Raw genomic sequence first — 14,563 nt, 5'->3', positions numbered from 1 at the left:
CGCTGTCACCCTAGTGTTTTGACAGATGGAGAGAAACTTCTATTTTCTTTCCGTTTACATTTTCTCTCCCCTCCCTCCCCCAATTCATTTTCTCCATGCCATAAAAGGTTTTGCACCCTTGGTAATGTTTTCCCCACAGTCACTTGTTTTCTGAGCATGAGAGTTCCAAATGTTCAAACTTCTTATAAAGAAAATTCTTGAGCCCCTGTTTTACACTCCTCCCCCATGATGAATCTTGACCCTGTGCAAAGCAGGTCTCTAGAGGTTCTACAAGGTATTACTAAAATAAAGCATAGTTTAAAACAGTGGTGGAGAACCTATGGCACGGGTGCCAGAGGCGGCACTCAGAGCCCTCTCTGTGGGCACGCGTGCAGTCGCCCCAGTCCTAGGCCTTCAGCTGGGTTTTATAAAACATTTTCGTTTTAGGCCTCCGCCGCCGTGTACAAAAAAAAAGGTTCAATCAATCAACTTCAACTTCTTGCGAGAAAAAAAATCTTGCAAAGTTGGAATTGATTTATTGAACTTTTTAGTCCCACCCTGTCTGCTGTTACAACCACAGCCACGCCCACCCAATGGACCACACCCACCCGGCACCCAATAATGCATAAGTGGGGTTTGGGCTGCAGTTTGGGCACTTGGTCTCTAAAAAGTTCGCCATCACTGGTTTAAAACATCTTGTAAAATTTGTTTCTATGTCCTTCTCAAATCAGAACATTTAACAAGCTTCAGGAGAATTCAAATTGAAAGTTGGGCTGTTTCAGAGGAGTGCCACTTCAATCTGAATATCTCTTTGAATCAGCCTGATTAGATTCAGCATCAGGTCCAATACTATTTTCTCTGATGGATGAAAACCGTACACATTTCAGGAAGAAAATGGTCGTTTTCATCCTCACCCAATCCCTTTGGCTGGAAATATATTTTTTTATTCAATTTCTATAGCCACCTACCTCAATTCGATTGACTCTGGAAATGCCAAGAATAAATCTGAGATCCAGTGCATAAAAAGATAGTCTCCATCACTGATGATGCATTAATTCACAATTTAAAAACTTCGTACATATTGGACTGGTTAATATAGGATATTTAATTACTCTACAGATGATCTCCAACTCCAAGAATTGTTTGAATTCTGCAAACATGCTAATACATTTTGCATCCAAGTCTAGAATTTGGAGAAGTATTCCATTGCTCTAAAATTTTAATGTCAATAACCTTGTAAAAAAGTAACTGAAAAATACAGGAGTAATTATTTGAAACTGACCCTCTGCAAATGCAGAACGGATTTAGGAGCAATTCAGATTTCTTCTTGCTTATAAAATCTTTCAATTAAACATTTTTTTCAGTTTCCCACAACATCTGTCTTGCTAGGAGCTGTCAGTTAGACATTTTCAGCCCCTTGATTCATTTCTTGGAATTGTTTGATGGCAGAAACTGCAGCTGCAAAGAGCATCCCATAATAAACACAACCCCAGTTAACCAGGTGGGTAGCAAAGCCATTCAATCAGATGTTATGAACAAAACAAAATCATAGTTGGCCCATTTGAACATCTGGAGTTGCATCAGAACAAATCTGAGCTCCAAGCACACTTTCTTCCAGGACATTCATAACACTTTCCTTATTCAGCCCCTAGATTAGAACAACAGTTTCCTAGTTATACACATCAAAAGGCTGTCCTGTTCAATGCCTGTTTTTTTTTACAGTTTAAAAATTCAAGAAGTATTTTGAGCCATAGCGAACTATCTTTGGTTAGTTATCTTATTATGTGACAAATCTGTTCCGAGGAAAACTATACCCTTAATACATTGTCCTGTCCATATTTAATTAAAAGTAAATACTACACAATTTAATGTTGCTTTTCATTGCTACAGTATGCCCCAGTGCATGTACTAGGAGTTATTGGTAAGTAAATATAAATCAGAGCACCAAAGCTTGCTGTTGCAGCGGTATTAGAACTTTATAATTGCCATTGATGTCTACATGGTTTAAATGAACTGATTATATTTTACATTAGCAATTGTATACTTAGGAAAAGTCAAAGGATTTACTTCCACTCCTTTTCATAGAACAGATGGTCTATCCAGAGGTCCCATTGAAGTCAGTAACGCGTACACCGAAGAACTGTAATCAGGGCAACCAGTGCAGAGCAGACCTACCCAAATATATTCAAAAATGAATTCCAGACAGTTCAGTGAAAATTCATCCTCAGTAAATATGCTTAGGATTGCAATCTTTTTTCTGACTATGTAATGATTTGGAAGCATATCCACATCTTAGCATATTTAACTACACCTAATAACACACAACTGGATTTAAATTTGGGATTGGGAAAGACACAAGCATTTGGCAGATGAAAATTCCTGTCTTTTGTTATTTTTTAACATGAAGATGCAATAAAAGGTAGTGGGGAGAACCCATAGTTGCCTATGGCTTGTAATCCCCTCAGCCTTCAATCCCACCGGGAAAAAAAGAATAGTCACAGTCTTTGATTTTCATCACTGGGGGAAATATCAGGAAAGATGAAAATAGAACTTGCGAGTCTTGCAAATACAGCAGTGTATATGCACTGTGAGGAACATAATAAATGCATCCTGCAGAAAAATGGGGTCATTACTTTAGTCATCCTTGAGGAATCAAAGCTGATTGACCGGAAAGATTTCAGTCTCCCAAACAATGTGATGTAGCAGAGCAGACAATCCCTTGCTTTCTCCTGTTCCAGATATATTACAGCTTGCAGAAATTGACAACATTTGACTAAGGATGCCATGCGAAGAACAAGCTTAACACAAATTGCATTATTTTGTGTGACGATACAAATGATTTAATTTCTGTCATTTAAGTAATGACATTATTATGCGAACGCTGTAAGTCACAACAGAAATGCTGTCCCTTACAGCGTCTGTGACATTGAGGGACAGTAAGCCATATCGTAGTTTGACTAAATTTTTGCAAAGCCAGTGGTGTTAAGTTACACAAAGGATATTTTAAGAGTAAAGAGCTGATGCATCTGTCTTGTAATTTTCCATAAAGAAGAGCAAAGCAGCACAGGAAGAAGACGGAACAAAGAGTACAGTTGTGGGCCTGCCCTACCATTAGGCAGAGTGAGGCAACCGATCTACTGTCGGTGGAAGATACTTGAAGTATCTTCTCACCTCATTCTGTCTGGATACTTTACGTTACCCTGCTCTGTGCCCCCAATCAACTATGTAGTCCTATTAACTAATGCTAGAATGAAATTTAACTGATCTTGAGCTGCAGATGCATTTTTGTAAATGAAATTATGGGGAGGTTGTTATCTGCCTCTTTGCTCTGGACAGCAAGAGTGGGAGTCAGTTTGGTTTAGTGGTTAAGGCACCAAACTAGAAAGCAGCAGACCAGAAATTCATGACCCGCCTTAGCCATGAAAGCCAGATGGGTGACCTTGGGCCAGTCACTCTCTCCTAGCCCAGTCCACCTCACACAGTGGTTGGTGTGGGAAAATAGGAGGAAGGTGCGCCGGGTATGTTTACCACCTGGAGCTATTTGTACAATAATAATGATGAGATACAAATAAATAAATAAAAATGTCTTGGTTAGCTCTGTGAAAGGTCCTAGTTTGGAAGAAAAAGGGTTGATGGTGAAGGAGCGTCATGCATTTAATGAATAATCTATTCTGAGTCACTACTTTATTCTGTTCATAATCAGTTCACCTCCTGCACTTGACAAGATGTACAGTGTTTTGAAAACTTGATACCACCTTCTAAAATAGCTAAGATTTCCCAATTTATGTTCCACCAAAAGAACCAGCAGATTCTGTTTTTTGAATCCCGAGGCTATTGCAGGATTAAAGATTATAGCAAACAGAGAAGAAGCTTTAGTAATGTTTATGGGTGGGGAAGGCAGGGTAAGTTCAGATGAGGCTGGTAATCGTGGGTGAGAAACAAAAGATGAGAACATAAAACACAAAAAGGTCCCTGTTTTCCTTCTTCAGAATATTTGACCATCTGAGCTTGTGCACTTTGCACTTCCAATTAGAAGTCAAGCTCTTTCCAAAGGAATCTTCTTCAAGAAGATTTTGGCTCTGTAGCTCTTTCTTTTTCTAACCAGTTATATCCTAGCCAAATTCATCCTTGGCATAATACTGTATTATGGTTTAAAAAAACACATTGAGGTCAGTTCCCTTATACAACAAATAAAATCTCTTAGTAAATCTGTATCTGGACTTCAAAGAATTCTGAGTTGCCCATTTAGCAATATTTTGATGCTGATTGTTAACCACAGTTATTCTTGCACTGTAATCAAATCAGAATTATAGGCAATATTGGCATGCTAATTATGGATGGCTTTGTATTTTGGCACAGTGAAGCCACCTCCAGCTTGAGGCTTTTCAGATACATTTGAGAAGAACATGCCTTGGCACCAGAGAAGGCATTTCCTTAACATCTTCCTGCTGGAGGAAAAGCAGTCCTGAAGCAAAATAAAATGAATCTCTTTCTTAAGTCATCTCTTTGGAGAATAGATATCAAGTAAATATTTGCTCTTCCTCCATTGAAGGAACAAAGATGATGCTCCTGAATGTTGTTTTCAATAGTTTTGCTCACTCTGGGCAAATGGCATCACTTCATCTCATTTCCATTGCTACCACTTAACTTGGCAGAGAACAAGTGGGTTCAACTGGAAACTGGTACATTCACATTCAGAGGGGAGCACATTGGCGAAGGTGGATACAGCAGGTTCCTGAGGAAGAAGAACCAAGAGCAACTCATCTTAGTCAAACCAATTGAAGGAAACAAGCTGCCTTTTTCTGATGTAGCCTTATGTTGGTGGACATTAAGAGAGATCAGAGCCATCACAACGGAGAACTGATCATAGCTCAGCAGAAAAGCAGGCTTTGCATGGAGACATTACTGGAGTCAGTTTTAATCTCTAATGTGGTTGAGATTTTGGAGAGATGCCAAGGTAGTCCAGTATTTTGATCATACTTATAGTCTCATATTTTCCTGTTCAACAATAGCTCACACAATTGAATCCTGAAACTTATAAATATCCCAAACTAGATATCAGCTGAAGGAAATGTAGTGCTCTTCTGCACATAGATATTTTCTTTCATGTCCTGATCACCATCATCAGAGGACATTTTATTCCAGAAGCTCCTAGCTATGGTTTCAGAAGCAAGATAATCCACCTGAAGTCTGCCACCTTCTTGGCTGTTTATGAGAAGCAGGCCTTCATTAGATTCCAATTATTCTAGACTGGCATTTTTGCAATTAGAAATGTAATCCTTCCAAATTGATACATGATGCCATGATGAACAAACATGTTTTGACAATGGTGTGCCACAAATCAAAAATCCCAGAAAAGCACACCTGGCTAGCTTTCCTGCAAAATAGAAGAATGGTTATACACTGATCATTTAAAAAGATATAATTTTGTGGTGTTTGCAAAGTAAACCCTAAACGTGCATCTTTGTAATTTTCAACTTTTATGATCATGCCAAAGTGATTGGTACCAGATGATTCATAATTGTATGATGGGTGAGAGAAAATGATTATTTTCCACTAGTGCCTGAGACCAAGGTCCAACTTCTGTCAGCTACCAGTTGTGCTTTCCTATTTTTTATCTCTACGTCTAGGATAACTTCAGCAACTCAATCTTCACATTTGTTAATATTATTAGGGGTAGTCCTCGACTTACAACAGTTTATTTAGTGACTGCCCAAAGTTATAATGGCACTGAAAAAAGGTGACTTATGACCGTTTTTCACATATGATCTTTCCAGCCACCCCATGCTCATGTGATCAAAATTCAGATGCTTGACAACTGATTCATACTTATGATCGTTGCTATCTCCCAAGGTCATGTGATCCCCTTTTGCGACCTTCTGACAAGCAAAGTCAATGGGGAAACCAGATCCATTTAACAACCGGGTTACTAACTTATCAACTGCAGTGTTTCACTTAACAGCTGAGGCAAGAAAGGTTGTAAAATGGGGCAAAACTCACTTAACAAATGTCTCCCTTAACAACAGAAATTTTGGGCTCAGTTATAGGCGTAAGTCGAGGACTACCTTTATGATGATTACAAAATTATATCTCATTTTTTTAAAAAACAAAAGTCAAGAACCCAACCCAACAAATAATGAAAAGCAATTTACCAGCAATCAAATAACAGCAGTTAAGAAGTCGTAACTTATTCATTCCAATCATTTTTATTCATTATTACCACTTCATAATGCTAGTAACATATTGCCTATATCAAACCAAAATAGGTGCTAATCTGAACCGGATGCTTAAGAATATGAACAAGCTTGTTGCTTTAATAATATTCTGTGTGTTTTGGAGATGTTTATTTTGCTGCATATTTTAAAACAGCCAGTTCCAAAACAGAATATCTTAATTCAGGAGTTTTTATTCTTTTTTGTTTAAATGGGATTGGCTTAATATCTTAAACCTTAGGGGAATGTTTTCCAAGGTCTTGGAAAGATGCTAATGCTATTTTTTTTTGTCACTTACACCAAATGTAATTAACATTTGCAACATTTCATGGCCATGAAACCAATTTTAGTTTAATATTAAAAGAAGACAGGACTATGCTGGATCTTTTTTAATGCAAGAATCCTCTTCCTTCCAATAGTCACACCTGGAAATAACTTTACCGCAGAAGCCACGATGCATACTATAGACTTTTAATTTAAATTTTAAATTTAATTTAATTTAATTTAAGCAGAATTAATAACCACAGTTTATGGTCTGAAATGTGTTGTACTGCTACAAAAGAGTAAAAGGGAGAAAGGATATTGTGCTTACAAGATTCATTTAAAACATTTAGTAAGACTCCTCAAACACAATTTCATATTTTGGGCTCTAATACCACTATAGATCAGTGCATTAAAATAACTAAATAAGGACTGTACGTGCGGTAAATTTGATTTATGATTAAAAATGCATTTTAAAATTTCAAAGCATCTATTAGGAAAAGCTATTTATAATGCAGTTTGACACACAAAATTAGCACATCTAATTTTTACAGACAGGCTGAAATTCAGTGAAATGAAGTTGTCTTGATCCCTGTAATTCCAGAGCCAGAGAAAATTCACCCATTGTATCTTGGAGTGCTATAAAAACAGCAGAATTCACCTTAGACAAATATTTTAATATCCATTGTATCTTCCCATTAATCAAATATCATTTTTCCAGTTTAAACAGATTTATCATCTCAAATTACAGGTGACTTGGTGTACTGCTGCTGGTCTCCAACCAGCATCATTTTTAGTTGCAAGTGAGTTTAGCTGCATTGCTCTCCTGCTAGAACATGGAAGAGAAAGCAAAGCCAGAGGAATGCATAAATCTTTTCCTTAGTTTAGCTTGCAATAGATATGTAAGGGCAGCATCTTCTATGGTGCTGTGGCATAACAGAAATTAGGAATGGAGGCAGTATGGTTTATGCAGGGAAATGATAATATTTTCGACACCTTATATCAGGGCTTTTTACCCTTTTCACCCACTGTACTACTTTCCTCCTGTCCGAGGTTTTCATTGTTGTGAGCATTTCTGTTGGGGATTGGCAGCGGGGGTGGGGTGAGGGGTGTTTGGTTTTTATTCCCCCATCTGCTGGGTAGTTGCAGCAGGTTTTGGTCACTTCACATGACCCTGGGACACTATGACCGTCATAAATATGAATCAGTTGCCAAGCATCTGAATGTAAATCACAAGACCCTGGAGATGCTGCAACATTCCAGCTGATTGGCACTTCTTCTGGGCTCAGCAGAAGCGCCAGGATCAGTGCCGAGCTCCAGCTGGAGTCTGGCGCTGAGCCTGGCGCTTGTGCTGAGCCCTGACAGCCCTGCAGCTTCAGCTCATTCCCCTCCCCCACTACCACGTTTCTAGGATGGTCACGTACCACCTGCCAGGTGCCAATGTACCACAGGTGGTACCCATACCACTGGTTGAAAAGCCCTGCCTTATATAAGACCTAATTAACTTTAGAAGTCCATAATACTGGCAAAGGTGGAAAGAAAGGAAAGAAGAGGATAGCAAAAACAATGGGCTCAGTTACAGCCAGGATCCGTGCACACCATTGGAAGACATGAAGGATCTGATTGAAAATGGATCATCTGGAGCAAATCTATCTATCTGTTCACTAAGAATCAATAGTAATTTGATGGCATATTATCATATAGTATTTTAGTGCAGCTATCTTAAAGAGACTACAGTACACTGTACAGAAATTATGGGAAGCAGAGGGAAATATATGCCGTATAAATGGAGTTGAATTAATTAGCTATGATTTGAAAAGAAAGCTGGATGAAGATAAACAGGAATCTACCATCCAAATATGAAGTCTACTAATGGAAAATATTAAACTAAATAAAAGTCAACAATGGATACTGGTGCCAAGTCATTACAAACTGTGGAGCAACATGAAGTAGGACTGCCCAACAGGGCCATCTGGTGGACAGTGTGGAAATAAACCATTAGAAACTTTTAGAGGGGCAATCTGTAATATGTTTTAAGGAAAACAGCTATTTGAAGAAAACGGCCTAGCTGTTACTAAAGAAGTGGAAAGTGAAAAAAAAAAAACCCACGTTTTTTTCTGATAAACTAATTAGACAGTTTTACCTAACAAAAAAATTCAGGAGTTTGGTAACACATTTTTGGAAAGGCTACAGTTCAGTTCATCAAATTCAGAAGTAGCTAGAACAGCGGTTCTCAACCTGTGGGTCGCGACCCCATTTGGGGGTTGCCAAACAATGCAGTCCACCATTTTTTCCCCCTTTTCCTTAGCTGTGCTACTCTTTCTTATTCTATTGGCTTTTGAAAGCCAATAGAATAGACTCTATTCAAGAGACTCTATTCTATTGGCGTTTGAAAGCCAATAGAATAGACTCTCTTGAATAGAGTCTAATTCTATTGGCTTTCAAAAGCCAATAGGAATTGTCCAGGCTGTCTCTGCCCTGCTGAGCCCACCAAAAGTCCCAGTCTGCAAACGGTGCTGCAAGTTGTCTGCAGCGAAGGTGAGCTGTCTGGAAGTTTGCTGAGCAATACTAAATGTAAGTAAAAGAGGGCCAGGGGTGGGAGGTGGGAGGCCGGTGGATGCAGGGAGGGTTGCTGGTGCGCGTGGGGCCCGGCGGGTGGCTTACCTCCCTTGGGCTGGGCCAACTGGTGGCCCAGCCGGTGGTCGGCCTGCGCCCTCGCTGCCACATGCCATGGCCGCCCAGGAGCACCTGGGCCTGCCTGCCGCCGCACCAAACGTGCAATGGCCAAGATAAGGCTAGCGGGGCAGCAGCGGGCGCAGGGAGGGTTGCTGATGCACGTGGGGCCTGGCGGGTGCCTTACCTCCCTTTGGCTGGGCCAGCTGGTGGCCCAGCTGGTGGTCGCCCTGCGCCCTTGCTGCTGCTTGCCAGCTATGCCTCGGCCAGCGCAGGGGGCGGCACCATGCATGCGCAGTGCTCCCGGGCTGAGGCGGTTTCTGGGCGATGGCCTGCGTGCACCCTCGGCCTGCTCAGTGTGCACTCCAGCCGCAGAAGAGGAGGCGGAGCGCGCCTCCTCCCCCGCCCGCAGGGAAATACAGATAGTCCTCGACTTACGACCACATGGTTGGGGGTCACGGCATTAGGAAGATTGAGAACTACTGGGCTAGAATGATGTAGGGCAGTGTTTCTCAACCTTGACAATTTTAAGGCATGTGGACTTCAACTCCCAGAATTCCACAGCCAGCAATGCCTTAAAATTGTCAAGGTTGAGAAACACTGATGTAGGGGATAAATTAGGGTGGTATGGGGACAAAAGGGGAAGAAGGGAAAGTTAAACTGATTGTGTGGATGTAGGTTACATGCAAGATTTATTATAAATCACATCCGTTAACAGTTGTAACATGTAAAAATCTTACTATGTTTCTTGAAATCTTCTGAGATTTCCTGTATGTTTTTGATATATTCGCGAAGTCAAAAATTCCTTGATTAATGATGCTGGTCAGTCCTAATTTTCCAAAACAACCATTTTGAGGTCTGCTGTGGAGTGTCCTAGGACCATGGTGGCGAACCTATGGCCCGTGTGCCACAGGTGGCACGCAGAGCCCTCTCTGTGGCATGCGGACCATCGCCCCAGTCCTAGGCCTTCAGCTGGGTTTCATAAAACCTTTTTGCTTTAGGGCTCCGCCGCCGTGTGCAAAAAAAAGGTTCAATCAATCAATTTCAACTTCTTGCTGGAAAAAAAAGATCTCACAAAATTGGAATTGATTTATTGAACTTTTTAGTCCCACCCAATCTGCCGTTACCACCGCAGCCACGACCACCCAATGGGCCACGTCCACCCAATGGGTCACACCCACCCAATGGGCCACGCCCACCTGGCACCCAACGATACATAAGTGGATTTTGGGTTGCAGTTTGGGCACTCGGTCGCTAAAAGGTTCGCCATCACTGTCCTAGGAAGTTGAAATACTCTTATCATTTTGTCTTTGTTTTGAGTCCCGATATCAAACTTGTCCATGAATCCCTTTGTGCAAAGGGTGTCCTGTTTGTCCTACACAGAATCCAAAGAGGCATTGCTGGGAGATGATGGCAGATAGCATCTTAGAGAAAGAGCAGATATGAGGGCACCTATAATCTTCTGTGTACGCTTGCTGTGTCCTGTGATGGTGCTGTTGGTATAGCTGAGGGACAAAGGAGAAAATTGGGCTTGTTACAGGATATTTTGAGGATGGAGATTTAAATTGTACTTCACCAATCACTCTTGACAGGAGATAAATTTTGAAACATAAAAGAAGGAAGAATGAGGGTTCTTAAAAGCCAGTGTTAAGATATAGTGAGGAAACATTGGCCATGCTCTCAAGCACCCTGACGGGATTCACATACCATACAAAGCCAATTTTCTTTTAAATATTGATCAGCCGTAGAGGCTTGTTTGGGCAAAATAGTAAACTGTCATAGTCATGCACAACATTAATCTAAAAATAAAACCACATAATGGTTTAGCACATGGTGTGAACTAGGTGAGCAGTATCATATATCCTTGATTTTACTTTTCACTTAATAGATTTTTAAACATTGGCAGCTGCACACTTCTCCCCAGTAGTCCAGCCCACAGAAAAAATGAAGCACATTCAGCTCACCCTCTTACGGTTTTTCAGCTTTTTTCTTCCTGCCGCATCACATTTTTTGACTTTCCTGTTGCATTTACAGGTAGTTCTTGACTTACAACAGTTTGTTTAGTGACCATTCCAAGTTACAACGGCACTGAAAAGAGTGACTTATGATTGTTTTTCAAGTTACAACTTTTGCAGCCTCCCCGTGGTCATGTGATCAAAATTCAGACCCTTGGCAACAGGTTCATATTTAAGAAGTTGCAGTGTCCCAGGGTCATGTGATCCCTTTTTTGCAACCTTCTGACAAGCAAAGTCAATGGGGAAGCAGATTCACTTAACTGAGTTACTAACTTATCAGATGAGGTGATTCACTTAACAACTGAGGCAAGAAGGGTCATAAAATGGGGCAAAAGTCATTTAACAAATGTATCACTTAACAACAGAAATTTTGGGCTCGATTGTGGCCGTAAATCGAGGACTACCTGTACTTTTAAAATTATATATCTGGGATGTTAAAATGTGGGTGGCCACTAGGTGGCAGCAATGAATTAATAATTTTCTGTATCTCTTTGCCACTAGAGCTAGACCAGTGGTTCTCAACCTTTCTAATGCCGTGACCCCATAAGACAATTCCCCATATTGTGGTGACCCCCCAACCACTTATACATCACCGGGTGCCAGGGGCGTGGCCAAAGAAAAGGGGAAAAAATGGCAGACAGCCTTGTTTGGCGACCCCCGTGAAATGGTCGTTCGACCCCAAATGGGGTCCCGACCCACAGGTTGAGAACCACTGAGCTAGACAATGGTCAACTGGATTTTCATAATCCAGATTTATTTATTTATTTATTTATTTATGAGACTTATATACCGCTTTAAATGCAAGCACTCTCTAAGCGGTGTACACCAGTAAGCAATGTATATATATATATTTACATTGCCCCCAACAATCTGGGTCCTCATTTTACCTACCTCGGAAGGATGGAAGGCTGAGTCAACCTTGAGCCGGTGAGATTTGAACCGCTGACCTGCTGAACACAGTCAGCTAAAGTGGCCTGCAGTACTGCACTCTAATTGCTGCGCCACCTCGGCTCTCAGATGAAGAGACTGGTCTTCTGTAAGCTTCATCTTCCATTCTGCTGTTGGTCCTTTGTGGAATTACAAAAGAAGCCTAAGTAGAAGACTACCATGCAAATTTACCACAAGAAATATAATTTAAATATAATTTAAAACATAAATCCTTGGAAATATATCAACAATTGGCTGTTGTTGTTGTTGTTGTTGTTGTTAATTGCGAAGTCGTGTCCGACCCATCGCGACCCCATGGACAATGTTCCTCCAGGTCTTCCTGTCCTCTACCATCTTCTGGAGTCCATTTAAGTTCACACCTACTGCTTCAGTGACTCCATCCAGCCATCTCATTCTCTGTCGTCCCCTTCTTCTATTGCCCTCAATCTTTCCCAGCATTAGGCCCTTCTCCAGTGAGTCCTTCCTTCTCATTAGGTGGCCAAAGTATTTGAGTTTCAACTTCAGGATCTGGCCTTCTAAAGAGCAGTCGGGATTGATCTCTTCTAGGACTGACCGGTTTGAACGCCTTGCAGTCCAAAGGACTCGCAGGAGTCTTCTCCAGCACCATAGTTCAAAGGCCTCAATTCTTTGGCGCTCAGCCTTTCTTATGGTCCAACTTTCACAGCCATACATTGCAACTGGGAAAACCATGGCCTGGACTATATGCACTTTTGTTGGCAGGGTGATGTCTCTGCTTTTTAGTATGCTGTCTAGATTTGCCATAGCTTTCCTCCCCAGGAGCAAGCGTCTTTTAATTTCTTGGCTGCAGTCCCCATCTGAGGTGATCTTGGAGCCCAGAAAAATAAAATCTGTCACTACCTCCATTTCTTCCCCATCTATTTGCCAGGAATTGAGAGGGCCGGATGCCATGATTTTGGTTTTCTTAATGTTGAGTTTCAAGCCAACTTTTGCACTCTCCTTCTTCACCCGCATCAAGAGGCTCTTTAGTTCCTCTTCACTTTCTGCCATTAGAGTGGTATCATCTGCATATCTTAGGTTGTTGATATTTCTCCCGGCAATCTTAATTCCAACTTTTGTTTCATCTAGCCCTGCCTTTCTCATGATGTGCTTTGCATATAAGTTAAATAGGCAGGGCGACAGTATACAGCCTTGCCGGACTCCTTTTCCAATTTTGAACCAATCAGTGGTTCCATGTCCAGTTCTCACTGTTGCTTCTTGACCCGCATATATGTTTCTCAAGAGACAAATAAGATGGTCTGGTATTCCCATCTCTTTAAGAACTTGCCACAATTTGTTGTGATCCACACAATCAAAGGCTTTAGCATAGTCAATGAAGCAGAAGTAGATGTTTTTCTGGAACTCCCTAGCTTTCTCCATGATCCAGCGTATGTTGTCAATTTGATCTCTAGTTCCTCTGCCTCTTCGAAATCCTGCCTGTACTTCTGGTAGTTCTCGATCCACATACTGCTGGAGTCTAGCTTGTAGGATTTTAAGCATAACTTTACTAGCATGTGAAATGAGTGCAATGGTGTGATAGTTTGAACATTTTTTGACATTGCCTTTCTTTGGAATTGGAATGTAAACTGATCTTTTCCAATCCTGTGGCCACTGTTGAGTTTTCCAAATTTGCTGGCAATTTGAGTGTAGCACTTTTACTGCATCGTCTTTTAAGATTTTGAATAGCTCAGCTGGAATACTGTCACCTCCACTAGATTTTCTAAGGCCCATTTCACTTCACATTCTAGGATGTCTGGTTCGAGGTCAGTGACCATTGTGGTTATCTGGGACGTTAAGCTCATTCTTGTATAGTTCTTCTGTGTAGTTTTGCCATCTCTTCTTAATCTCTTCTGCCTCTGTTAGGTCCCTGCCATTTTGGTCCTTTATCATGCCCATCTTTGCATGAAACGTTCCCTTCATATCTTCAATTTTCTTGAAGAGATCTCTGGTCCTCCCTATTCTGTTGTTTTCTTCTATTTCTTTGCACTGTTCATTTAAGAAGGCATTCTTATCTCTTCTAGCTATTCTCTGGAATTCTGCATTCAATTGGGTGTATCTTTCTCCTTTGCCTTTCGCTTCCCTTCTTTCCTCAGCTATTTGCAAAGCTTCCTCAGACAGCATTTTGCTTTCTTGCATTTATTTTTCTTTGGGATGGTTTTAGTTGCTACCTCTTGTACAATGTTGCGAACTTCCATCCATAGTTCTTCAGGCACTCTGTCTATCAGATCTAATTCCTTAAATCTATTTGTCACCTTTACGTATATTCATTAGGAATATGATTTAGTTCATACCTGAGTGGCCTAGTGCTTTTCCCTACTTTTTTAAATTTAAGCCTAAATTTTGCAACGAGAAGCTCATGATCTGAGCCACAGTCAGCTCCTGGTCTTGTTTTTACTGACTGTATAGAGCTTCTCCATCTTTGGCTGCAGAGCACATAGTCAATCTGATTTCTATGTTGACCGGCTGGTGATGTCCATG

This window comes from Crotalus tigris, unplaced genomic scaffold, assembly GCF_016545835.1.
Source record: "Crotalus tigris isolate CLP2741 ecotype Arizona unplaced genomic scaffold, ASM1654583v1 scf7180000018323.1251302, whole genome shotgun sequence".
In the NCBI taxonomy this organism is placed as follows: Eukaryota; Metazoa; Chordata; class Lepidosauria; order Squamata; family Viperidae; genus Crotalus; species Crotalus tigris.
The sequence above is the reverse complement of the archived record's forward strand: the minus strand, read 5'-3'. Positions refer to the sequence as shown.